General features: G+C 39.9%; 1 long non-coding RNA gene across 1 annotated transcript in view; it reads left to right on the forward strand.

The window, feature by feature from the left end:
- The first annotated feature begins 1,760 nt into the window (after positions 1–1,760).
- LOC134296329 (uncharacterized) overlaps positions 1,761–25,878 on the forward strand; it is a 29,731-nt gene continuing 5,613 nt past the window's right edge. Inside the window, exons 1-2 of the long non-coding RNA XR_010003033.1 lie at positions 1,761–2,262; positions 2,864–2,964. This is a non-coding gene — a long non-coding RNA (uncharacterized LOC134296329). The remainder of the gene's footprint in view (positions 2,263–2,863; positions 2,965–25,878) is intronic.

A 25,878-nucleotide genomic window follows, 5' to 3' on the forward strand; every position in this document is an offset into this window, starting at 1 on the left:
GCCTGAATCCTATATCAAACTAATCAGTCAAATTGTTTAGTTATGGGTGGACTAATAAAACTGAGGATATTACTTGCAGGATGGGTTGGAAGGGAGAGACAATAAAGGAGCCATTTAAATGTGCAATTTCAGGACCACTGATACAATCTTCCATGTCTTCATTTGCTACTACATGCATGCATGGCTTTAGAAGACAAAATATATTCCATTTCAAAGATGAGCTATAATATGATGATAACTAAACTTTTATTATTATTTTTCCTCCTGTAAGTAATATTTCATTAGGAAATGGAACGACAAATTGAGTTTTAATCTCTTCTCCACTATAGAATTAAATCATCGCACTTGTAAATTATGCATGTGAAATTACCAATGATTAGGGCTTGTGCTATTTCCAGTAAAATGTGCTAATCCTGAATTATATGATTTGCACAGTTTCAGATAGACTAATTTGTCACGGCTGACTGAATCCATTTAGTGCCTCCTTAAAGGTGTGGATGAATTTGATTTTGAAATAGATTTACATCCTTTGCACATCGTAGTAAAAGCGTTGGCAAATTTTGCAGATCCATCCCATAAATTTCTTCTTTTCAATACCATTAAGGTCATATAGAAGGGTAATCGTACCACATCTCAAGTAAAAATTAGATGGGAAATTAAATGCCTTTTTTTGCAATATCCACCCTGAACATTTGTTCCACGCATAAGAGTAGGACAAAGGAGAAACAGGGCTGTGAGGTTAAGGAGTTTATTCCTCCTGGAAAGAACTTGTCAGATTCTGAATAACCAGGCTGGGATTTGAGTAGAATGCAAGCAAATCGAATTAGGTTACATCTACACTGCAGAATTAATGTATTAATGTAGTTTGACACCACTTTAACTGACATGACTCAATGCTATGGAATCATATGAGTGGTAGTTTCACAAGATCTTTAGCTAAAGTATACTGGAGCTTCGGCCAATTATAAATCCAAGGATTCTATAGCATTGACCCATGGTAATTAAAGTGGTGTCAAACTGCATTAATTCTACAGCGGAAATGCTGCCTTGGATACACTAAAGGGCATGCAGGAAGGAAGGAAGGAGGGAGGGAGGGAGGGAGGGAGGATAAAAATTGCCTCCCATGTTTCATTCAGAGCTTGATTTTTTTTACTTTTAGGTTACAAATACTTTGATCCCATTAGATCACCTGGGCAAAAGCTCTGGTGGCTGGAGGATTTGGACTCTGCTTCAAAAATAATTTTCCCCATGCTCTTTTTTTGCTACCATGTTTAGGTAATGGTAGAGGTTTCCCCTGACGTAAAATCCAGTTGTGTCCGACTCTGGGGGTTGGTTCTGATTTCCATTTCTAAGCCGAAGTGCCGGCGTTGTCCATAGACACCGCCAAGGTCATGTAGCCCGCATGACTGCATAGAGCACCGTTACCTTCCCGCTAGAGCGGTACCTATTGATCTACTTACATTTGCATGTTTTTGAACTGCTAGGTTGGCAGAAGCTAGAGCTAACAGTGGGCACTTACTCTGCTCCCCGGATTTGAACCTGCAACCTTCCTGTCTGCAAGTTCAGCAGCTCAGCACTTTAACACACTGCACCACCATGGGCTACCATGTTTACAGATATGAAATTCGTGCAGGGGCATTTCAGCAACCCGGGAAGAAGCATGGCCAGCAAGGGCATTGTGGTGGCATTATTCCTGGGTGGCATTATTGAAGAGCCAGCTGTTTGTGAGTAAGGTGCTTTGAATGTGATTTCCTGTTTCTTGGCAGGGGGTTGGACTGGATGGCCCATGAGGTCTCTTCCAACTCTACTATTCTTTTTTCAGTTTTTTTATTTAAATTATTGAAAAAAATTGAATTTTACATATTCAGTACTTAAAACTTATACATTCTTTAACATATTTGCAATACAGAGTTATGTATATCATAGCTCCTATGGTATTTTCACTCTCTAACTATATTACATACTCATATTATTTACCTTTTGTTACCCTTCACCTAGTGCTATTCCAGCTCTACTATTCTATGATTCTATGATTCTACTATTTTTCACTACCTCACAATGCCACACTGCCTTACTTTGATTGTTTAACAATGATACTACACTGTCTTTATGAAGCCACATTCTAGGGAGAACCATCTTTCTCATCCCACTCTGGGATGTTGCAGTTGAAAAATAAGGCCACATGAACACACACCAGGAACCAGGATTGTGATCATTGTTGCTCTCAGGATCGTAAAACAGGCAGTGGGCTGGGGGAGAGTGGTAAGAGGGGATGAAATTTTTCCTTTCCTTCTTCACCCCTCTTGAGTCCCTGTGTTGGATTGGAAATGGTTCTGAAAATGGGGGGGGGGGGGGGGGGAGGAAAAAAAAGAAATATAAATGAAGAAATTAGTAAGTAAATAAATAAATGCAAATTTTTAAATGTCAGCAGTTGTCAAATGCTGTGTTGTGACAGAAAAAAGGTTTTTTTTCATATCAGGAGCAACTTGAGAAACGGCAAGTCACTTCTGGTGTGAGAGAATTGGCCATCTGCAAGGATATTGCCTAGGGGACGCCCGGATGTTTGGTGTTTTTGCCATCCTTGTGGGAGGCTTCTCTCATGTCCCTGCATGGGAAGCTGGAACTGACAGAGGGAGCTCACCCGCTCTGCCTGGATTCGAACCCCTGGCCTGTTGGTCAGCAATCCTGCTAGCATAAGGGTTTAACAAAATTCATGTTGTACAGTGTTCCCTCGCTACTTCAAGGTTCACTCTTCGTGCCCTCGCTGTTTCGTGGGTTTTTACTAAACACTAAAATAATAGTATAAGTCATAAAATAATATTATAAATTCCTTTTAAATCCCTCTTTCTACTTCTTTCCTAAGGAGAAGCCTAAGGAAGGAAGAGAAAAGGAGGCTGAAGCAGCTTTGTTTTCGCCTCATAAGGCAGCAGCAGCACCGGGAGCGCACATGCACGTGCTTTAAAGGTGAGGAGGTGACAGAGACTCTACTTGCAAACAACACAAATATAGCACCCCTACTTCATGGATTTTCACTTTTCACGGGTGATCCTGGAACATAACCCCCGAGATAAGTGAGGGAACACTGTACACTGCTTTGAATCTCACCCACAGGAGATAAGTGGGATATAAATGAATAATAATAATAATAATAATAATAATAATAATAATAATAATAATAATCCCATTGCACCAACGGGGGCTCCAAAGATAATTGAATGAAATTGTTCTCCATATACATTGGGAAAGATGAGAAAGGGAACGGGTTTACTACTGCAGTGGTAGTAACTTGAGAAAGAAGCCAAAGTATCAAATCAGAAGGAAAAATAATCTGGGGCACCCTGTCTGGGACTGGACCATTTTAGCAAGCAACCAGAGAAACTGGTAAGTTTCAATTTGAGACAAAGGAGCTTTTCTTCACTGAGCAGAAGCTGAGCAAAACAGTGCAAAGTGTTTTAGCTTTCCACATGCATGTGCTATTATTGGGATGTGGACTTAGGTTTTGTTTCAGGTATTGAAAAAGGTATTTAATCTTGTAAATCTACCTGAAATCACTACTGGCTGACATCCAGAAGCTATTATTCAACTGGCAGATATCCATTTAAGACTTACAATGTCTTGGTAGTTTATTACACAGAGGTTCGTTTAATAATTCATAAGGAATAATCTCTTTTTAACATCTTGGTTAAAGGCTTGGATATGATATGCTAGTGTTATTGGTCTTTAAAGCACAATTTGTGTTTTACCAACAAAACTGTCACATTGTCTTGCACCCGGCTTTCTTCTCAGTTCCTGTATTGAAAATGAAATCCCCATCTCTCTCCCTCTCTTTCTCTCTCTCTCTCTCAAGAGTATATTTCTGCAATGAGCTTTCCAGGAATTGATTCAGTTTCTAAAAGCACACTCGTTTAAATTCTGGATACATCAGACCAATATAACAAGTAATTGGGCCAACACAGCATGTATTGTGGCAAAATAAATCTAGCAGAGTAGCTGCTACATTCAGATTTACATAAAGGCCTCGACTGAATTCAAGACTGAAATAAAAATCTTACGCCACAAAAGATGGAGAGTTGTCTTTGAGGGCAAAGAGTCCCCGGTTTGATATGCAGATGTATTTTGATATTACTTTGGATGTCGACTTTCACCCCTGTTCAGATGACAAGGACCAACCATCAACTTTTTGTTTTGGCTCCCCAGGAACGTTCTAGTTATCCCAATTTGCCAGGAATGAGCCTGATTAATTTGTTATCCACTTCTTATGCTGCTTGTAAATTGTTCCAGTTTCTCTGTCCTCCTCACAAGCAGTAGAGGAAAGAAATATTTCCCTACTCATTATGTTGAGGTTTCTCCTCTTGTGCATTTTTCCTCAGTTGATCCTTCTTGAGTACACTTTGATATTGCTTGGCCTCACATGTCCCCAATTTCATGTCTGAAATATTGGAGGACATGCAGGTATTTTCATAGATGGTTCCAAAAAGTATTGATCTGGATCCCTCCCTCTATTCATGAGTTCTTCATTACTCACTCACCCATACGGATTACTTCGCCAGGAAGTTTGTCATGCCAGCTTTGAGACTTCAGAAAACTATATTCCAAAAGGGATGTTCTCTCTGCCTATGTGTCTGGTTGAAGACAGCAGTCTACAAGAATTTACTTTATGTACTTGTGCTGTCCATATAGCCAACTTCTTGCATTTATTATATAGTGTTAAATCACAGCATTGTTTGGCCCTCTTACCTTTCGTGGCAGCTAAATTGCTACAGATTTGGAATGACATGGATGCATGATTGACTGCTAATGGAAAGAGACTTCTCTCTTTTCCTTTCTAATTCAAGCATCATGTTTGTCTCATTGTTATGCAGGCAGTCCCCAAGTTGCAAACAAAATAGATTCTGTAGGTTTGTTCTTAAATTTAATATGTATGTAAATTAGAAAGGTACATTTTAAGTGTAATTCCAGCCAGATAGATAGATAGATAGATAGATAGATAGATAGATAGATACCCACACACATACACACACAAATATATATGTATGTACACACACACACAAGCTTTGGCTAGCACAGGGAAGGGTGAACACCCCTGTGGTGTTTGTTTTGCTATCTGTGCCCCTGTTCAGAAGATATCACCTCACTTTCCACTTCATCACATTGAAGCAGGGATTTTTTGGCAGAGAAGAGTTCAAGCATACTCCGTGTTGAAATGAAACGGATAATTTTATCACACTGTTAAATCTATCAGTTGTACTCAGTGTTTTTCAGTTCATTTGCCACTAGATTATAGAGATTTGGCCCTGCTCACCATCCCTCCAGAGCCCCTGGTGGCGCAGTGGATTAAACCCCTGAGCTGCTGAACTTGCTGACCGAAAGGTTGGCGGTTCGAATCCAAGGAGTGGAGTGAGCTCCCACTATTAGCCCCAGCTTCTGCCAACCTAGAAGTTCTAAAACATGCAAATGTGAGTAGATCAATAGGTACGGTTTCTGTGGGAAGGTAATGGCGCTCCATACATTCATGCTGGCCACATGACCTAGGAGGTGTCTACGGACAATGCCGGCTCTTTGGCTTAAAAATGGAGATGAGCACCATGCCCCAGAGTTGGACACGACTAGACTTAATGTCAGGGGAAACCTTTAACTACTACTATCCCTCCCCGTGTTCTTTGTTGAAAAAAAAACCTCCTCTCTGAAATGTCAGCTGTTACATGTCTTCAATTCCCTGAGCTTTCAGTCTAGCCTCTCTCTCCACTGCCCCACCAGGGAAGGGAGCAAGGAAGGCAGGAGGGAAAGTGGGGATTCACTCCCCTCTCCCTATCTTTCCTGCCCCACAGAGAAGGGTATGGACCTTGGGAAACTATTACTCCCAGGACTGCACACCATGGAGACATGGCATAATAATAATAATAATAATAATAATAATAATAATAATAATAATGATGATGATGATGATGATGATGATGATGATGATAGCATTTAAAGTGGATTTGAAGTTTCCTTAACAAGGGTATCTTGGCTCCTCGCACAATTTCCCCTCCCACAAATTAAGGAAACATCTCATTTTAATCCTGAAAGCAACGGATGCCATCACATTACAGAACTGGTCAAACATCCAGATCATTACCAAAAATCCAGCTCCCCACTACCTCCTGAAACATTTGAAAGGAATGCTGGCCCCACCCTTATAATACATAAAAAATGCTCTATCCTACACTTGAACCTAACCTAATGTGATGAACACAGTGGGATACCAGATTTTAAATGTAGGACTCTTTGGAATTTAGTAAATATGATGAAGTGGTTGCTGTCCCTGTGATTATTAGATTTTGAAAAATTTGGCTTGTTTTGGAAACAAGGATTGGCGATAAAGCTTCCCATGATAGCTCTTAGAATAATGAATTTCCCTTCTAGTGGGTAGATTTCTTTCATGTTTTTTAACTCGGGAACTGCCTGTACAGGGTAGATTTGCTGTTTATGCTGATAGGAGCCAAATAGATAGGCAAAATATCTTCTTCCTTTGTTGCTAGTGATATTGATTTTATTTCTCTGAAAGTGTTATATATATTTGTGAGTAGCTAAAGACAGATACTGACAAAAAATAAGCTTTCCCCCACTCCTCCAAAAAATCCCCTCCCTGGAAGCATTAGCCAGTGGCACTGTAGTCTAGCCAGGCTTTGCTAATTGCATCTGCTGTACATTGATTAGCAAATAAATTAAAAGTAGGACAAGATGCAGCTGGCAAGATATCGGCTCCTGAGATATTCACTGGGACAAGCCAGATAAATATCAGATTCTGTGACAATATGCTTTATTGTTCTCTTTCAAGCATCAGCCACAGGAGCAAAGGGTTTCTGGCCCATGGGCTAGCCGCTCATAAGAGCAAAACAGAGCTAGGTGGCAAGGCATGGGGTGCCCTTCCAGTTAGGTACATTGCAGGAGATTGGCAAACAAAGGGAGATGTCCTTTCCGCAATAGGGCACCATCTGAAGGCTTTGCAGACTACCAAAGAGGAAGATATAAGATAGAAAGTGGGCCTAAATCCATTTCTGGTTCTCAAAAAATGATGTTTTTATGTTAACCAGAGGGAAGGTCTTACAAGTTATTTAGAGAGTAATTACACCAAGAAACCTCTAGGAAGGCAGCTCTGCTTTTTTTATCAGAAGAAAATCAGATTGAAGATTCTGGGGGATGCTGAGGACCACAAAATCATCCCAAAGGGTGACATTAAGGCCTGTTTTTCCTACTCTTATATTACTTTGTCACTTCATCACATAGGCTTTCAGAACTGTCGTAGGATGCTGATAGCACAGTTCTGGATCGAGCCCACTAGATACCTTCACACAATGTACAGCTACTTCCAGTAGGGCTCCATCCATGAACTGTGCTCTCAGTGTCCTGTGACAGAGCAAGGAGAACATGGGAGGCTTCCCATGTTCTTGTTGCCAGCACCGGGGACAGCGCGTTGGGAAGCCGTGCAACCATTCTTTCTGCCATTTGATGGGGAAGGTGATGTGAGATGCGGGGTGATGCATTCTCCTGCTGTTCCACGAATTTGCCATCATGCCCAGAAAATCTCTCCACTGTTGCCCGCATTAGACAACTAAATGTGATGAGGAATTAGAGCAATGCCAAAATTTAGTTGACTGCAAAAGATTAGACACAATGAGTAGAAGCATAGATGGATTGTTGTTCTCAGATACTCTGGGAAATGCAACATGATGACATTTAGAGTGGGCATTATATAAAAATGATTTCATGATAGAAGATTATGGATCATTCAGTTGGAGCCGACCTAATACCTATACAGGATTGTTCATTAGAGCTGTAATATAGCATTGAAGAAAGGAAACTGCTCTAAGATTCCAGGAAAGATGTTCATAGTAAAGTGGATTTTATTAACAAGCAGCATGCCAAGGTCAAGAGGTATGTCAGGAACGTTTGACCTAACTAAAGCAAATGACTACAACACTAGAAAATATAATACACCTTTACATGGCTCTAAAAAGTGGCAAATAAGTCCATTTTTCAAAGTTACAGCTACAGTTTAATTCAGGGAGCAGTAAAAACCCTTTTTATTTTTCAAAGAAGGAGGGGGATAAGATAACAGTTAACAAGATCAACTTCACTTTTTACATTCAAAATCAAAGATGTTCACTTTGAGATAATAATAATTAGAAGGAGGAGGACTATTCCATCTTCCTCCCAGAATTGGGGCCCAAAATGGCTTACAGATTAAAAGACCAATGCAGTTTAAAAACATACAAAACAAAAAAAGTATTAAATTAAACTGATCGTGATATTATAACAATTCAAGTCACAGGTTTAAAAAAATAAAAGGTACGGTAATTTGAAAAACTAAAAAGTTTTTAAAACAATACAGTTTAAAACAGTACAGCATTCCTTAGCCAGTTCTTTAAAAAATCTGTCTTAAATCTGTCAGAATAAAAAGTTTTTGGCTTCCAATGAACACACAGTGGGGAAGGGCTCGCTGGGAAGAGAGTCTAGGGGCAACCACCAAGAAGGCCCCCTCTTGTGTCCCCAAGAATCTTGCTTGTCAAAGGGGTGGAACCTGAGACAAGGGCCTCTCCTGATGATCTTAGGCCCTAAGGTGGCTCATACAAGAAGATAACCTATAGGACTATATAGGCTATAACCAGCACTGTGAATAGTGCCTAGAAAGTAACTGGGGCCAGTGGAGCTGTTTTGACAGGGGAGCAGCACAGTTCCTGTAACCTACCTCTGTTACCATCATGGCTGCAATTCTTTGAACTAGATGAAATCTCTGAGCATTCTTCAAAGGTAGTCCCAAGTAGCATGGAATTATAGCTAAGTCATGTACCACCATGGCCAGATCTGGCACAGTTGGCACACAAACTTTAAATGTGTAAAAGCACTTCACCTGCATATCTGCACTGATCACTTAACCCAGATTAAAGGCATTTCATAAATGTGGCATCCAAATGATGCATAATGCAACTGTGCACGGGGAAACATATTAGAGACCTTAACCTGAGTTAAGCAAAATTAGGAGATCCTCTAAAATAGGCTCCATAATATGCATTAACTCACATAAATATAATCCACATCCGGGGATGAAACTCATTAAAGGATGGGGATGCCAGATCATTTGATCAGTGTAGATATGCCCTAGACACCAGAGCAACCGCGGCTTCCAGATTCAAAGCTAATTTCAGAAATACCCCCAAATCCGATCTTTGTCTAAGGAAGGAAAAACAAACCCAGACTGGATCCCTTTACCTTGGACTTCTTCACATGGGGATAAAACAGCTCTTTTTGCCACTTTTGGCCGGGTCTGGCCGGGGACTGCTGAGTGTCACCAAAAAACGCACTGCAGGCCCCGCACACATTCCTCTCAAAGTGAAAGGGAAGCACCAGAAGGCATTTCCTCCACCACCACATGGAGGAAAGTGTGTTTTGGGTAGCTCAGATGGCGATATTTTTATTTTCCACCCCTTTCCCCCATATGATGGGAGAAAGGGCAGCGAGATGCCACATGTTGCTACCCTTTCTCCCATCTGATGGGGACAGGGTGCCAGTGCACCCTTTCTCATCCCCACTGTATGATGGGGGAAGGAGGAATGGTGCATGAGGCACCTTGAGTCACCCCACACACTTTCCTGTGTGAAAAGGTACCTTGTCTGGCTTTCAACAACCTTATCTAGATTGACTTTCAGTTTCTTCACTCCCATCCAGTCCATTATTTATAACATGTATCAATTTACAATCAAGCGACTGAATATGAATGTAAAATCTTACTTCCAAATTCAAAGTTTTGGGGTTCTCATCAGTTCAAGGGGGAGCAGAGGGGCATTGCAGGTGTCAGATGTAAAGTCAAAAGCCAAGGGCCAAATATTAAATACTTTGGCAAGCTTTCTTTCGGATGCTATCAAAAGCAAAATGTCACGACATAATGAATAGATGGTATTAAAAGGGTCAAATGAATACTTTCATCAGTACTGACATTTATGAGTGTGCAGCATGCATATCAACTCAGCTTGGGCCAAAACTCCCAGTAACCTGCACCCAACATGACCTAAAAGAGCATATTGGTGGCGTGAGGGAGCGGGGTTCTAGGAACAGAGCTTTTCCAGGTCTGTGTCAGTTAGCAAATACTAAATATAGTCTCATACACACATACACCTTGATATTCTTACCACCCTCACCAGGATCAGGGTGAATTTCTGAATAAAGTTTCTACAACACCTGGAAAACATTCATAACTGGAATACCCATAGAGAAGGATAGAGTTTGGGCTTGTCTATACCTACAAACGGAGCCCCGGTGGCAAAGTGTGTTAAAGCATTGAGCTGCTGAACTTGCAGACCGAAAGGTCCCAGGTTCAAACCCCAGGAGCGGCGTGAGTGGCCGCTGTTAGCTCCAGCTTCTGCCAACCTAGCAGTTCAAAAACATGCCAATGTGAGTAGATCAATAGGTACCGCTCCGGCGGGAAGGTAACAGCGCTCCATGCAGTCATGCCGGCCACATGTCCTTGGAGGTGTCTACAGACAACGCTGGCTCTTCGGCTTAGAAATGGAGATGAGCACCAACCCCCAGAGTCAGACATGACTGGACTTAATGTCAGGGGAAAATCTTTACCTACCTTATACCTACAAACAAATGTTCTGGCCTGGCTCTAGAAACCTCAGAGCTATTCAACTGCTCCAGTGCCCAATCTGTGACAGCAACGGAGGCAGAATCCAGATGGTCTGTTTGAGGTGAAACTGGTTTGGCCCCACTGCCCCCATATCAGTGCTTTTGGTTCAATTACTGTGTCAGCTCATTGGACCCTCCCTTCTTCTCCCTGGTCGTTTGAACACCTTTCCGAATGTTAGCAAAGGCACCCAGTAATATCCAGGAGTTCTCTGCAGCTCTCCAGGCAGCTGCCATAGTGATGGAGACAGCATGGTCCCAATCCATCCCCTGCATGGCTGAATGCAAGAAAAGGGATTGGCAGTGCCTACCTTTAAACAGACTGGTTCCATTAAAACCAGCCATGTTCTCTACACTGAACCTAAAGTGTTGGGCTGCTTTAGGGGTTTGGTGAAACTCCGGAGTATAAACTGGCTCAGCCAAGTGAATCATTGGAGAATGTTTACAAAGCAATAGTTGAATATTTAATATAATATGCAAGGGAGAATTTGGAGGTTGAGGTTCCTTTCATAGAGCCTTTTCAGTCATTTAATGAACCTTATTTAAAAATATTGGACAACTGCGGTCAGCCTAGGGGCTACTTTTTGCAATAGCTGGAATTCTGTTGGAGGTGCTATATTAGCATAAATATAGTTGCACAGGCAGACACACTTTCTTGAGTATTTCCTCCTAGTTCTTTCAATCATTCCATGAGTACACATACATCCCTTGTTCGCATAGTTTAGAACTAATGGTTGGGATCTTATTGGCTCTAGCTCACAAAGGAGGAATGTCAAAAAGTCACCACAAGACCAAGATGATATAAAGCTACATTGACAAAAACAGTTGGCTCAGACCCAAAAAAAATTGCAAGTTAAGTTAGACAAGTAAAAATGTTTCTGAGCCGTGTTCCAAAACATCTTAACACATTTTGCTCTATAACAAGAACTAGAGCACTGAAATAAGATATAAATAATAAGCATGGCATATGTGTTTGGAAAATAGTGCTTGCTCCTTATTGGTGACCTTATTAGCATGTTATAGTCTTTAGTTGCTCAATTGGTGCCTCTGCATGTTCTTGTAAGAATACTGTATAAAGTTGGTTTATTTTTTTATATGGGATGGAAACATGGGCCATTAAGCCATAATGCTGGCATAATCATGGGCTGCATTAATAGGATTTTGGCCATAAAAATCGGCTCAATTTCAGACTAGCTAAAACATAATTTAGAAAATAATTCTTTATTGACTGTTAAATGCTTTAAACATCCCTGCTCACAATATTAACAAATAAAATCTCCATGCTCCTGCCTATTATTAGATTTAGATTTCTATACAAATAAATCTTAAATGGATTAAATCGACTGATATTAGCTATGAGACTGGGTATCCTATTGACTACAGTCAATATCATTCCTTCTGCTTTGCCTGCAGTACATTTAGCAGTTTGACACCAAATTTCAGTAGGAAATGTGATGCAAATGTTTTTTTTTAAAACTCTTAAAGTCTGGAAAGTACTGAGTGGCTATAAAATGGGGATTGGGGGCTGCACAGGGCCCTCATCCTCTTATGGTGCATCTATACCACTTTAGCTGCCTGGCTCAATGCTGTGGGATCATAGGAGTTGTAGTTTTGCAAAGTCTTTCACCATCTCTGCCAAAGAGATGGTGCCTCATCAAACTCACCAAACTATAACTTCCAAGATTCCATAGCATTGGTAAAAAGTGCATTATTTCTACAATGTAGATGCACCCTTAGGGAACAATAAGTAACATGATTGTGAGTTCATTTTGGCTTGTGTTTATAATATTAAGCAATCTCTCTCTCTTCCCCCTCTCTTTTTGCAGTACATAGAGTATGCCAAATGGCTATATATATGTTGTGTATTTTCTGCTAGTCTGTTAAGCCATACACTACGAAAGGCCAAGAAAGGTGAATTTTATCTTCCATGAATGAGTGGTTATTTATCTATGTGGGTCATGAATCCCTGAAAGCTGATATCAGCATAAATAGAGGCTTTGTATATTAAAATTCCTTTAGCTGGTGAATCAAAGTCAAATATTTTATACCCTTCCTCCCCCCACCCCCTCAAAAATGCATAAATTTATAGCTGCCCTGGAAGGGAGTCAGACTGGGAAATACCATTCCTATGGGAGTTTTATAGGACTATTATTTTATTTAAATGAGAATAAAGCACTTACTTCAGCAACCTCGGATCAGCAGTAGCTGGGGGGCAACACACATTTGATCAAAGGAAGCTGCACACGTAAGAAGATTTATTATTCCTGTGAACATATAGAGCCTTCAACCCAGCCTATAATTACACGTGTGAACAATGTTTACAGCGGCCTATTTTAAACTTCAGAATTTTGACTCTGCAATGGATGTACTCAAACTTTGGCCAAGCTGAAGGCTAATTTTCTCTCTATATCTAAGACCTGGTATCAATCCCTATAACCTTATTAGGCATGGATATTTGCATATTTCATTCTATTATATTAGAATTGTAATAATGTATTTCTTCGATTCCAAGATGAACTTTTTCATATTAACATCTCTAAAAATGAGCTGCGTCTTAGAATTGCAGGCACTTTTAATAAGCCCTTTTCCTGTCGATAGCACTGAAATTAGCATGTGCCTTACAACTGATAGCATCAAAGAAATACATTTTTAATTTTAAAAAATAGACACGATAAAACACACAATGATTTTAGATGTATAAAATTGCCAAAACTATACTATCCACTCAAATTAAACAACTAGTAACGACTATTTTTTTTTATAAAAAATACAAACTTTCCACTCTGTATCTAATGGCTGTTATACCTTTTTAGTCTACTGTTTTTAAATGATAATGTGGTCATACATTGCTGTTGTGAAAAAGTGATACATACCAGTCTTTCTTAAAGTTGGTCAAAGATTTCTCCGTAATCAGCATAACCAATTCATCCATTTCAGCTAGTTCACAAATCCTCATTAGCGATTTTTCTTGCATTGGTTCCTTCCATCTCTGGAATAGATTATTCTTGCAGCAGTTATCATATATTGTAGCATTCTATATTATCTCATTCTAACACATAAGTAAAACATACCTAATACATTTTTTTCACACCATATGTGAACATGAGAATTTTAAGAGACTTTTCAATGATTTTTTTTTGGACAGTGATTTTTTTCTATAAAAATTTATTACCACAAATGCTGTTGGGAATTTCACATTTTTGTACATTTTTATCTAAAACATATTTTGGCAAATCAGATTTTTGTGATAATATTTTTTCAACAAAGCCTAGAAGTGTAAAAAAAAATAATCATGCCATAATGTGATGTGTCAAAATATACTGATACGCTCTTTCTTGTTAAAAATAAAGAAAATGTATGCATGTCCTGCTTGTTTGAAATTTATTTATTTATAAATTTATTCATTTCCTTCAGTATTTTCCTCCAGAAACTTTTTTAAAAACCAACTGGAAAATGCTTTCTGCTATTAAGAAAAATGTCTCTTCCCCTAGTTATTTTCACATAAACCAGTATTTTGAAATCTCAGACATTAGTTTTCCTTTATGGCTTTCCATGGAAAAGTGAAGAAAATGAAAGCCCTCAGTTCAAATTAAGCTTTCAGCATCATTACCTGACCTTGCTTGCCATGAAGAGATAAATTTGCTACACAAAAGTGATAGAGCAAAGGTGTCTGTTGACTGTTGATGAGACACTTGGTTGCTCCTATCCATCTATTCATTCTTTTTGGTTAATTAACTTAGTATAATATCAAGGCCAAATCAAAGCATTTGGATCGCTATGTCACTTCCTGAAATTGAGATTCCTTTCTGCATGTGTGCCCTATTTTGAGAGTAGTGTCATAGAAACTGAGCAATTAACCCAAAAGTAATACCAGAGGTGGTCCAACCGCCCGGGGAGGGAGGCATTTGCCTGTGGCGCCATGGTCCCAGGGGCGCTGGCGAGTCCCCAGAAAGATGGCGCCACCCCCCGCCTCCTTCTCCTTCGGGCCTTGGCCTTCCCACCGCGGCAGGAAGGCCCATCCAGGCCCGAAGGAGAAGGCCCATGCAAGTTGGCTGGGCCTCCCAACCATGGCCCACGTGCCCTGGCCCTGCCTCCCATGCAGCGCGGGAGGCGAGGCCAGGGCACACGGCACAAGAGGCGGGGCCAGGGCGCACGGCGTGGGAGGCAGGGCCAGGACGTGCGGCACAGCCTGTCCCAGCCAGCCTGGATGGGTCTCCCTGCTATGGGCTGGCTCAGCCAGGCCGCTGCGGGAAGGTCCATCCAGGTCGCAGCAAGAATGCCCAGCCAGGCTGGCTGTACCTTCCCACCGCGGCCCATGCACCCTTGCCCCACCAGGAGGCGTTGCCTCGCGACGTGGGAGGCTTGGCCGTGCGATGCAGGAGGCAGGGCCAGGGTGCACGACACGGGAGGCAGGACCAGGTCTGGCTTTGCGTTGCGCAGCCACGCCTCCCCTGTCACGCAGCCACGCCTCCCGCAGCGCAGGGGGCGGGTGCCAAAAATATTTTGCCTACTAAGACAAAATACCTGTGGACGCCTCTGAGTAATACCGAGAACATTCAAATTTTTTGATAGACCTGCAACAGTTGGGTGTTATTTATTTCCCTATTTTTCCAAGCCTGGATCTGATTCTCCATCACATGGGACAAAGAACAACATCAGACAGAGGACTATAAACCAGGGGACAGTGGGAGAATCCATGGGGCAACACATGGCTTTGTCTCCTTCCCATCACACACATTTTCTTGCTGTCCCCTGCTTCCTGCCATGCTGTCTCCAACTTACTGAATGAGAACATGGGACCCACGCCAGAAGTTGCCCTGCATTGTGTGATGGGCTCTGGTAGGCTCCATCCTGGCTGTGTCTCAGCAGCATCCTAGGGCGAGGAAAAAGTGGTGTGTGATGAAGTTATAAAACTGAATGGCTACAGAGTGCCATAGCTACAAATCTGCAGCCCAACAGAATGGGAAAAGAGGAAAGAGACTGCACTGTGTTGATGGAGACAGGATGTTATTGGTGAAGACATTTCTCTTGTCCAACTACCCTCCCTGGGTTCAAGACAGCAACTATAAAGCATCTAGGTGCACCCTAGCAGTCCATCAGAAGCCAATTCTTTTTTTTTACCTTCCCCACTGCTGTCACATATCATCATGACAAAGGTTGTGCAAGAGAGTACATCATACCTCCTTCTGTAACATACCCCAAACTACACATACCTGGGGTTACTGAATATTCTAGACTGAGTCTACACTCTAGTAGTGGTTCTAACCACAATGCTCCATAAAAGTTGGGCTAAGAAACTGCAGATTTACACATTATGACCTCCATAAGGTTTTAAGACCTTTCTATGCAATGAAATGTGTCATCTCATGGATTTAAGCAACCAGATGCTACATAATGAGTGAAGCACATACATAATTAGGAAAGATGTATCATCTTGCTGAAAAGAAACAAGGGCAGTTTGTTGCAATGGAAGAGAGGGAACCAACATGTCTGCAGAGGTTTGTAAGAAGAGGTCAAAAACATGACCTGGGTTAGAGTAGGCCTATACACCATCTGAGGTATGCCTTGACCCTAAAACAAATATCTGGGGCAAAAGGATATATTTTTAAGTATCTACCATTTCTCTGAAGCTATTTGAGCAACCTGGAGTTGGCATATTTTCTCAATGATACATTTTGGCTTTTATTCATTTTAACAAAATCATGTATTTAACACACACACACACACACACACACACACACACACACATATATATATATATATATATATAATTGTAATAACAGCAGCAACACAACAAAAGCTTATAAAAGCCTCATTTATCCTTTTGAAAAGCTCTGCCACCATAATTGAATGTTAGCACCTGAATGAAGGGAGGATCTGCTGACTGTGAAAGCTGTGCTGGATATAAATTATAAATGTCCATTACATCCCCTTCCACTGCCCTACTAGCCATTTTCTCCATGGACTCAGCTGTCACCCAGTAGGACAAATGGGGCTTTGGAAGTGCCTCTCCTGATGTCTTGCCTAGAACTTTTTGTTTCTTCATATATACTGGGAGTTCTCATTCCCTAATTAAAACAACATTTTAAATGTTCAATTCAGATCTTAAACAGAGCGTGACTGGGGATTGGAAGGGTCTACCAGCTGCTGAGAAATAGTTCTGCAATTTAATTTTACATAGACTCTGCTCCCCCCTCTCTTTCTCTCTAAACAGGATATGAATTTATTTTTTTATTCGACCCTGGTCTGACCCTATATAATTGAACAAGAACATACACCACACCTTGCTCAGCAGTTCCCCATATGGCACAGTAAGCAAAGATACCTGTGCCAAATGGAGATCCAATTACAGCTTGGGAAGGTTGCTCCATTATTGCATTTGATGCTGTAATTAAATTTGCAGACTGCAAAGATTTGCCAGCCCAAGTATGTTTTGGAATACAAGGCATCTGTTAGTGGGAATAATACGGGATGGGAAAAGATGCATCAGAATTTGCACCATTTTATTGATGCATACTCTCGGTTCAAGTGCAGATTTATATATTGCTCCTCTGAGATGTTATTTGTATATGCAGAAAGAAGGGTGGAAGAAGGGAGGGGGAGGGGAAATTGATTTTAGTTCTTCTGGTGAGGTCTTACTGCAATGATACAAGCAGATGCAACTGTTGGAGCCATGCCTAGATGCTGTAAAGGACTGGATGAGGACCAAGAAACTGAGGTGAATCCCAGTCATATGGAGGCTCTGTACAGTGATGGTTCTGGGATCTAGGAATTAGTAAGTAACTTTTTCTGGGTGAGGTTGCCCTATGGCTGAAGAAACAGTCTCTATCACTGGAAATCCAAGTGGACTTGGTGCCTTTCAGTGCCTAGGCCAGCTCATCCACTAACTGTGACCTTTCATGGGCAGAGAAACAATGACCACATTTGCCTTAGTCAATGGTTCTCAACCTGGGATCCCCAGATGTTTTTGGCCTACAACTCCCAGAAATCCCAGCCAGTTTACCAGCTGTTAGGATTTCTGGGAGTTGAAGGCCAAAAACATCTGGGGATCCTAGGTTGAGAACCACTGGCCTAAGCACTGGTGGCTTCCATATTCATCTGCTGCAGTGTACACTGTGGTGGTGCCCATGAGGAAGCTTCAGCTACTGTAAAACATTGCAACTACTCTACATACCTTCTACCAAAGGAGTTTTGCTTTTTGAAAGATAAGGATATCACTAATTATTCATTCCCTGATCAAAAAGTAGCATAGTGCCGTCCAGAACCCCTATTGGGAAATTAAGAATGAACCAACAGTATTTGTGTTTATTTTCTCCTGGTTTTCTACAACCTGTTATTAATGCTGAAATTATTCTATGGAGACAAATGTGTGGTTTTCAACAACAGAAAACTTACTATTCAGTGCAGAAAGCTTAGTGCTCACACACAATTTTCTCTGCAGAATAATTTCTCTGCAACACTTTTGAATACAGAGAAATATTGCGAACAGATATTCATTTTCTCCCATAATTATTCAATGAAATGTTTAGTAATACAGTAGAGTCTCACTTATCCAATGTAAACGGGCCGGCAGAACGTTGGCTAAGCGAATATGTTGGATAATAAGAAGAGATTAAGGAAAAGCCTATGAAACATTAAATTAGGTTATGATTTTACAAATTAAGCACCAAAACATCATGTTATACAACAAATTTGACAGAAAAAGTAGTTCAATACACAGTAATGCTATGTAGTAATTACTGTATTTACGAATTTTGCACCAAAATATCATGATGTATTGAAAACATTGACTACAAAAATGTGTTGGATAATCCAGAACATTGGATAAGCGAGTGTTGGATAAGTGAGACTCTACTGTATTCATCCCAACCTCTGTGTCCCACAAGCAGGAGCAACATATTGTGTGAGGGTCGCTAATGGTGGAACACTCTCCCTTCAAAGGCCGATGGCTTTTTAAATCAAAATCTTTAAGGCCCAGTTATTTCATCCAAAGCTGTATTCATTTTCATTCACTTTCACTTTTCAAAACTGCTAAATTATTTAATACGTTTTTTGTAAATTTGAATTATTTTTATCATGTTAAACTGTTCATGGTCTCAAATTATTAAAGCTAGTGTTTAAAGCACTTAGAGATCTTTTTTCTACCTGGTAGGATATATAATAGAATAAATAATTAAATAAACACATTCCATGAAGGCAATGACCATTGATGGCTTATGGCCTCTCAGTTATGGCTCAACCTCCATAGCTCCTTACACAATAACAGAAGGAAGATGATCTTAACAGTAGTTAAGCAGCAGATTAGCTTCACAGCTGTCTTGCAGGCAAGCCTCTAGCCCAGGAGACCATGGGCTCCAAAAGTCAGTTCTGGGAAAGTAAAGTCTGCTCTTGAGCTATGAATTAGTGATGTTCAAAGCTGTCAGGGTTGCCATTGTCAACATATTCTCAACACAATTTTGTCTCCAGCAATTATCAGTGCAGAGGAAGAGAAGATGACAATTGAAAAAGTAAGAACAAAAGATCACTTCCACAATATCTGAAAAATCAAAGCGAAATGTAAATCCACAGTGGGGATGCTCCATGGCCAACAGGGAAACATATTACTAAGTAGAAATAAAAAGATGATGGAAACAATACACGGAAGAACTACATAAGAGAGATAAAAAGATGACAGATTTATTCAAGGAAAGCCTATTTGAAGGTAAACCACTAGTTTTTGAAAACGAAGTAAAAGCTACACTCAGAGCACTTGAGAGAAATAAGCCACCATAGAGCTGCATTAATTTATAGAGAGCACACTGAAGAATTTCAGAAGAAAAACAACCTGTGAACAGAGCTGGCCCTAGGTATTTTTCAAGTGTAGGCGAACAGAATTTTGGCGCCCCCCCCAAACCAATCACTGAAAAATAAAAGCGTTGGATAAGCGAAAATGTTGGATAATAAGGAAGTATAAAGGAAAAGCCTATAAAACATCAAATTACATTATGATTTTAAAAATTAAGCACCAAAACATCATGTTTTACAACAAATCAATAGAAAAAGCAGTTCAATACATGGTAATGTTATGTAGGAATTACTATATTTGCAAATTTAGCACTAAACATTGAACAGGGATATAGGGCAGTGTGGACTTAGATAACCCAAATAGCCCTCAGTATTAAAAAAACCCTCTAAAATCAGGACAATAAATAAAGAACAACACTCTGAAAACAGAAGAAATCCAGACAGTAAACAATCAGGGACAGCTAACTCCTCCCAAAAAAAGATTCTCCCAGGCAAGAAGAAGCCAGGCCTTGAAGCCACAGGGCCATTAAATGCTAATCAAGGTGATTAATTACAACATTCACACCTGCTTCAAAGAAAAGTTCTTTCTCCCACCCTGGACCTTCTACAGATATATAAACCCCACATACCTAGCTTCCAAGTTCCTACAGACCTCACAATCTGTGAAGGCCCCAAAGGTGGGCTTGCGTGGTGCGAAGGTGGGTCTGCGCTGGCCGGAAGGCCCAGCGCAGCCGCTGGAAGGCCCGAAAGAGAAGGAGGTGGAGAGTGGTGCCCTCCTCCCAGGACGATGGTGCCCCCGGGACGATGGCGCCACAGGCAAATGCCTATTTCGCCTTATGGTTGGACCGCCTCTGCCTGTGAATTACAGATTATAGCAAAGCACTGGATTGCTTTGATCAAGAAAAACTATGAATTGATATGTGACTGTATTTGATTGTCCTGATATATCCAAGACAAGATGCCACCATCAGGACAGAATACAAACAAATGAAATGGTTTCCTATTGCCAAGGGGGGGGGGGGGGGTCAAGCAATTCACAAGAGGCTCCATCTGATTGGGATTTACCTCAGTTTATTGGCCTTCATTTTATCACCCAATTTATTTTACCTTGTACACTTTATGTATCATACGTAAAACAGGATTAGATTCAAAGGAAGGAGGTGTGAAATTTGGACTAAGGGATATCAACAGTTTAAGATATCCAGATGACATCATTCTAATTGCTGAAAAAAGCAAAAACTTATAACTGTTACTGAAGAAAATGCCAAGGTTGGTTTACATTTCAGACAAAATAATGTCCACAGATGATTTACATAACTTTAAAGCAGGCAGAGAAGACATTTAAATAATTAAAGTTTATTCCATACCTCATTTCAGTCATTAATCAGGATGGAGACTGTAATCAAGAAATCAGAAGATGAGAACCTTAAAGGATTGTTATGAAGAAACTGTACAAGATCCTGAAATGTCAAGATATATCATTGAATACTAAAGTTTGGGTGGTCCATGATGTTCTATTTCTAATTTCTATGCATAATTGTGAAAGCTGGACAATGCAGAAAACTGATAGAAAAAAATGTGGTGAAGAAGTGTTTTGTTGATACCAAATAAATAATTTCTAGAACAAAACAAACCTGAACTCTCCCTAGAAGACCAAGTGACTAAACTAAGAATGTTGTAGTTTGGCTATATCATGATAAGTGATTACTTACTTGAAAAGGCAATAATGCTTGGTATGATAGAAGGCAGTAGCAAAAGAGGAAAACTGTATTTCAGATGGATAGACTAATTCAAGGGAACCACAGTCCCGTGTCTGCTAGATCTAAGATACAGTTGACGATTGAATAACTTAAAGGTCTCTCATTCATGGAGCCACCATTAGCAAAGTTGATAGTAGTTAACAATAGTAGAGAAATTGTACGATGAATTCTTGACTGGATTCAATGGATGCGATGCAACTAGACTCAGAATTTGTCTGGGTCAATGAAATGCTAAAAGGAACAATGCTTAACATTAAATACTATGCTGACTCTGAGCTTCATTGAAGCAATATCTTTATCTCAGATCTACAATTTTGCTTCCCTTATCAGTCAATACTCTTTTAAGCAGATAACTTGAACAGTGACTGAACACAGGAGACTGTAATATATTTTACTTAATGTAGGGGGGATAGATCACTGGGAGAACATCTCAGAGCCAAAGGCAATAAGCTTTTCTCCTCCCTCCATCTGACTGATCTATTCACAGAAAAATCTTTGCATTTGAGAATTTAACTCTTGCTAGTCCCACATTTATTTTATCCAAACAAGGGCTGTGCAAAATTTCTTTTGTGTCTCGTATCTACTTCATAAGATTCTTACATACAATACGATATTGAGAAATGTGAAGGACACCCACGCAAAAACATAAGATTAAAAACACTGACTTATGACTTTCGGAAGAGTTATGTAAGCCTCATAAAAGACTCCAGTTCTCCAATGTGGGTGCCGTTTCTCCTCCAAAAGAGCTGGGTTTGGTTCTCCCAAAGGGTCCCGAGGAGGATGGTAAGGCCGGAGTGGAGAGAGAAGTCCCACTCTTTCCCCAAAGGAGCCAGCAAGGGGGTGAGGGCAGGAGGGATACCTGGCTGGATGACAGGACCAGGAAGGAGCCCATCTGGCACATGGCCAGCCCAGAGACAGACAGGCAGAGGACACACTCACATTGAGGCTTTAATGTGAGAAATGAACAGAATTTTGGGAAATGTAGTTTAAGGCAACACCTTTTGAATTTTCTGTCACAGGGGTCCTTGCCTTCCCAAAGTAAATTTCCCAGAATTCTGCTTACTACCTTGTGTCATCTTCTCCCCCTCCTACTCCTCTCTGAAAATTTTGCTGGGGGAAAACCCATGTTCATTCTCTAAAGGGATTCTGAGATAAAGGGGGATTGTTGGGAGTTGAATCAACCCTTTAAAATAGTCTAAAGTTGAGAGGCAGTAACTCCAAACTTTGCCTAGTAGGTTTCCTGTTAATATTATTAATATTTCAAAGGCTGGATGGGCATCTGTTGGAAGCGCTTTGACTGTGCTTTTCCTGCCTGACAGAAGGGATTTGTACTGGATGGTCCCTATGGTCTTCCAGTGAAATAGTACTGTTCAGTTTATGTTGGTTAAAATTCCCTAAAAATTGGTGGATATGTGAATCTTTCTGAAACTTGGGGGGAATGATGCCCTGGTTATGTTGTATCATTGAAAACAGAAATTCAAGGAGATAGCTCTTGTAGATTTTTTTAAATGTTGTTTATAAAAACTTACAAAAATCTGTGGATATGTGAAATGTTCTGAAACTTGTGTGGGGGTTACAGTATTATTATTATTATTATTATTATTATTATTATTATTATTATTATTATTTTATTGTATGACACAGCAAACAAGATAGATATGCTGGATTTCGTATCACAAAATCACAAGTTGAACACTTCTCAAGTATCTAGGACTGTGTGATGTATTTTCGGATGATGCGTGCAGATCCCAGTAGAGTGGCTTTTTACAGTTGACAGATCGTAATTTTGTCAATGTCTATTGTTTCCAAATGCCGGCTGAGATCTTTTGGCACGGCACCCAGTGTGCCGATCACCACCGGGACCACCTACTCTGGTTTCTGCCAGAGTCTTTGAAGTTCAATCTTGAGGTCCTGATAGCGGCTGAGTTTTTCCTGTTGTTTTTCGTCAATGCGACTGTCACCTGGGATGGCAACATCAATGATCCAAACCTTTTTCTTTTCCACAACTGTGATGTCTGGTGTGTTGTGTTCCAGAACATTATTATTATTATTATTATTATTATTATTATTATTATTATTTTAAACTTAGTATGCCATATTGTGTACAATCCAACAGTAAAAGAAAAAAAATCAAACACATCTTTAAGCATATTTCTTATCAGTTTTTAACTGTCCATTACAACTTATATTACATATATCTCTACTTCACACCTTTTATCTACTTATATATGTTTTATTTCTTTGTTGTTGTTGTTGTTGTTGTAAATGTGTTCTGCCATTGTAGCAAGTTTCATCCCGATAGCTCTCAAAATGAGGGAGAAAGGAGCCCTTGAAGCTCCCCCCTTACACAATTACGTAATGAAAAAGTAATGAAGTAATGAAATTTTTGTTGTATCATTATAGTTACGATATGGTCCCTTTACGATATTTTACAAACACTTTAGAACTGATCACACACACACACACACACACACACACCAATTTAGTACTGAAATCCTTTTTTCATTGAGCACACACGCCTAATGCAAACCTTCCTTTTAATTTTCTTAGTCTGAGCTTTGTGGAGAAATAAAATTTGAAGGAGATAAAATGTGGTGTGGTTTTTTTAAAAAAAATAAGAGAGGGGGCAACTATATTGCATTGTTGTTGAAAAATACTAAAGGGATTTGGACTTGTTAAAGACTAACACATTGATTGTGGCTTAGCTTTTGTAGACTGTAGTTTGTGTGGCATCTGGTCTCCAGTCTATGAAAGGCAACACTTCTATAAATCTGTTGGTTTAAAGGTGTCGCAAGATTCTTCAAGGTTTTCTTTATGTCATATGTTTGTACCCTGATTAATGATCCTTGTTCTGCTACAACAAAATTTGGCACACAAACTGTTGCTTTACTATCTTGCTAGAAATGATTTGTTTTGTTCATCTAAAAGTCCATTTCTTTACAGGTTGCTTTGGATTCTCAGGTTCCAGATATATCATCCCTGTTGCCCTTTCTAGACAGGGAGCAAAAAAGGAATTCATTCTGAAAATAAGCATTGACAGAGGAAAAATGTTATTTTCTTTCAGTTTTTATGGAGTTGACAATATTTGCTGAACACAAGGCTTGAGCTCTATAAAACTTCCCCTAAACACATTGTGAAGTCCTACAAAAGGATTAATCATGCTAAGAGTCATGACATATTGCATAGCAAGAACTTAGAAAACTGTACAAAGCTGACATATAGTGTTCTGGGAACCATGTCGAGATAGCTGTCTTGAGTAGCTTCAACTTTGAATTCTGAGCTTTCTGGACAGCATATTCTTATAGTTAAAATGGAAATGGCAGGCAAGCAGATGTGTGGCCTGGTGCATATAACAGGTTGCATTAGACATTCTGGTGTTTTTTTCTTGATACAATTCACTCTCTACATTTGCAGATTTAACTTTAGTGAATGTAACTGAATGTAATTAAGTCCTACCAGGTGACTCTATGGTCACTTTCAACTTCAGACATCATCCTGGAGGATCTAGTTATTCCTAGAGAGAACATCCCTCTCTCTGTCTCTAAGTCCTTCAGTACAATTATGTGGTCAACTTCCAAAGAGTTGTGTTGGAGGACCTGGAGCTTCCTAAGGAGGTGTTCCCTCAGGTTAAAAAAATCATTTTTCTTCTTTTGTAGTGGTTCTGTGTCACTAACCCCTGTGAAAGTAGAGATCCTACTGTATAAATACTGGCATTCACCTGATAGTTTTTAACAAGAAGAAGCCACACTGTAAGATACAGCATTTGCCAGTTCAAGGAATTGATCCAAGTTGCGAGTGGGGTACATCAACAAGGACCTTTCCATCTTTGGAATTGCCTACAAGTAAAAACTTTTCAAAGAAGTGTTTCAGAATGGACTACATGTGCTTTCAAATAGTTCCACTAGATTTATCTTTGGTCTTTATAATGGATTTGTTTGAAATGAATTTTAAATACTTTAATTGCATTTTAACCAAAAAAAGTATGCTGTTGTTTTGCTTTGTTGTGTGTTTTCATCTGTATTTGTTTTTTATTTTTATATATATATAATTTATTAAGCACCAGCTTGAATGTCAGTTTTGGGTGAGGAAGTGAAATATATATGAAAAAGCATCACTGACACCATCAACACTAACAGCAAATTTTTATTATTTTACAATGCTATTAATTTTTTATTAAATGCAAAAAATGTCAAAGTCAAAAATGTATAAGGGAAACTACTTGATAGATTAATGAATAAAAGGGAAGATATAAACCACCTGCCCAGGCCATATAAGGCTGGAATATTATGCCCTGGCTGACTGGTAGATTGGTCTGTTTAAATCTCTCTCCAAAACAAACTGTAAAGATATTTAGCCTTTAAAAATCCATTGGTTAATCACCACTATTTCCCTTGATCTGCTTCTTTTTATTTCCTGGATGAGTTACATGTACAATCCCAACCAATCAGGCTTTGCTGCTTTGATCAAGATAAATTCATAACATTTGGTAGCCAATCAGATTTTATATCATGGCAGTACCATTGATGCCCGCTGAGAGTGGAAGCAAAGGAAATGAATAAGCTGACATTTTCAAAGCAGTGACAATCACATACGCACAGAGAGAAAGGGATAACACCGTTTGCTCGCAGTGCTGGAAAATAGCTGATGGTTAAAAGTATATTCGTTCAGC

The sequence above is a fragment of the Anolis carolinensis genome, chromosome 2 (genome assembly GCF_035594765.1).
Source record: "Anolis carolinensis isolate JA03-04 chromosome 2, rAnoCar3.1.pri, whole genome shotgun sequence".
In the NCBI taxonomy this organism is placed as follows: Eukaryota; Metazoa; Chordata; class Lepidosauria; order Squamata; family Dactyloidae; genus Anolis; species Anolis carolinensis.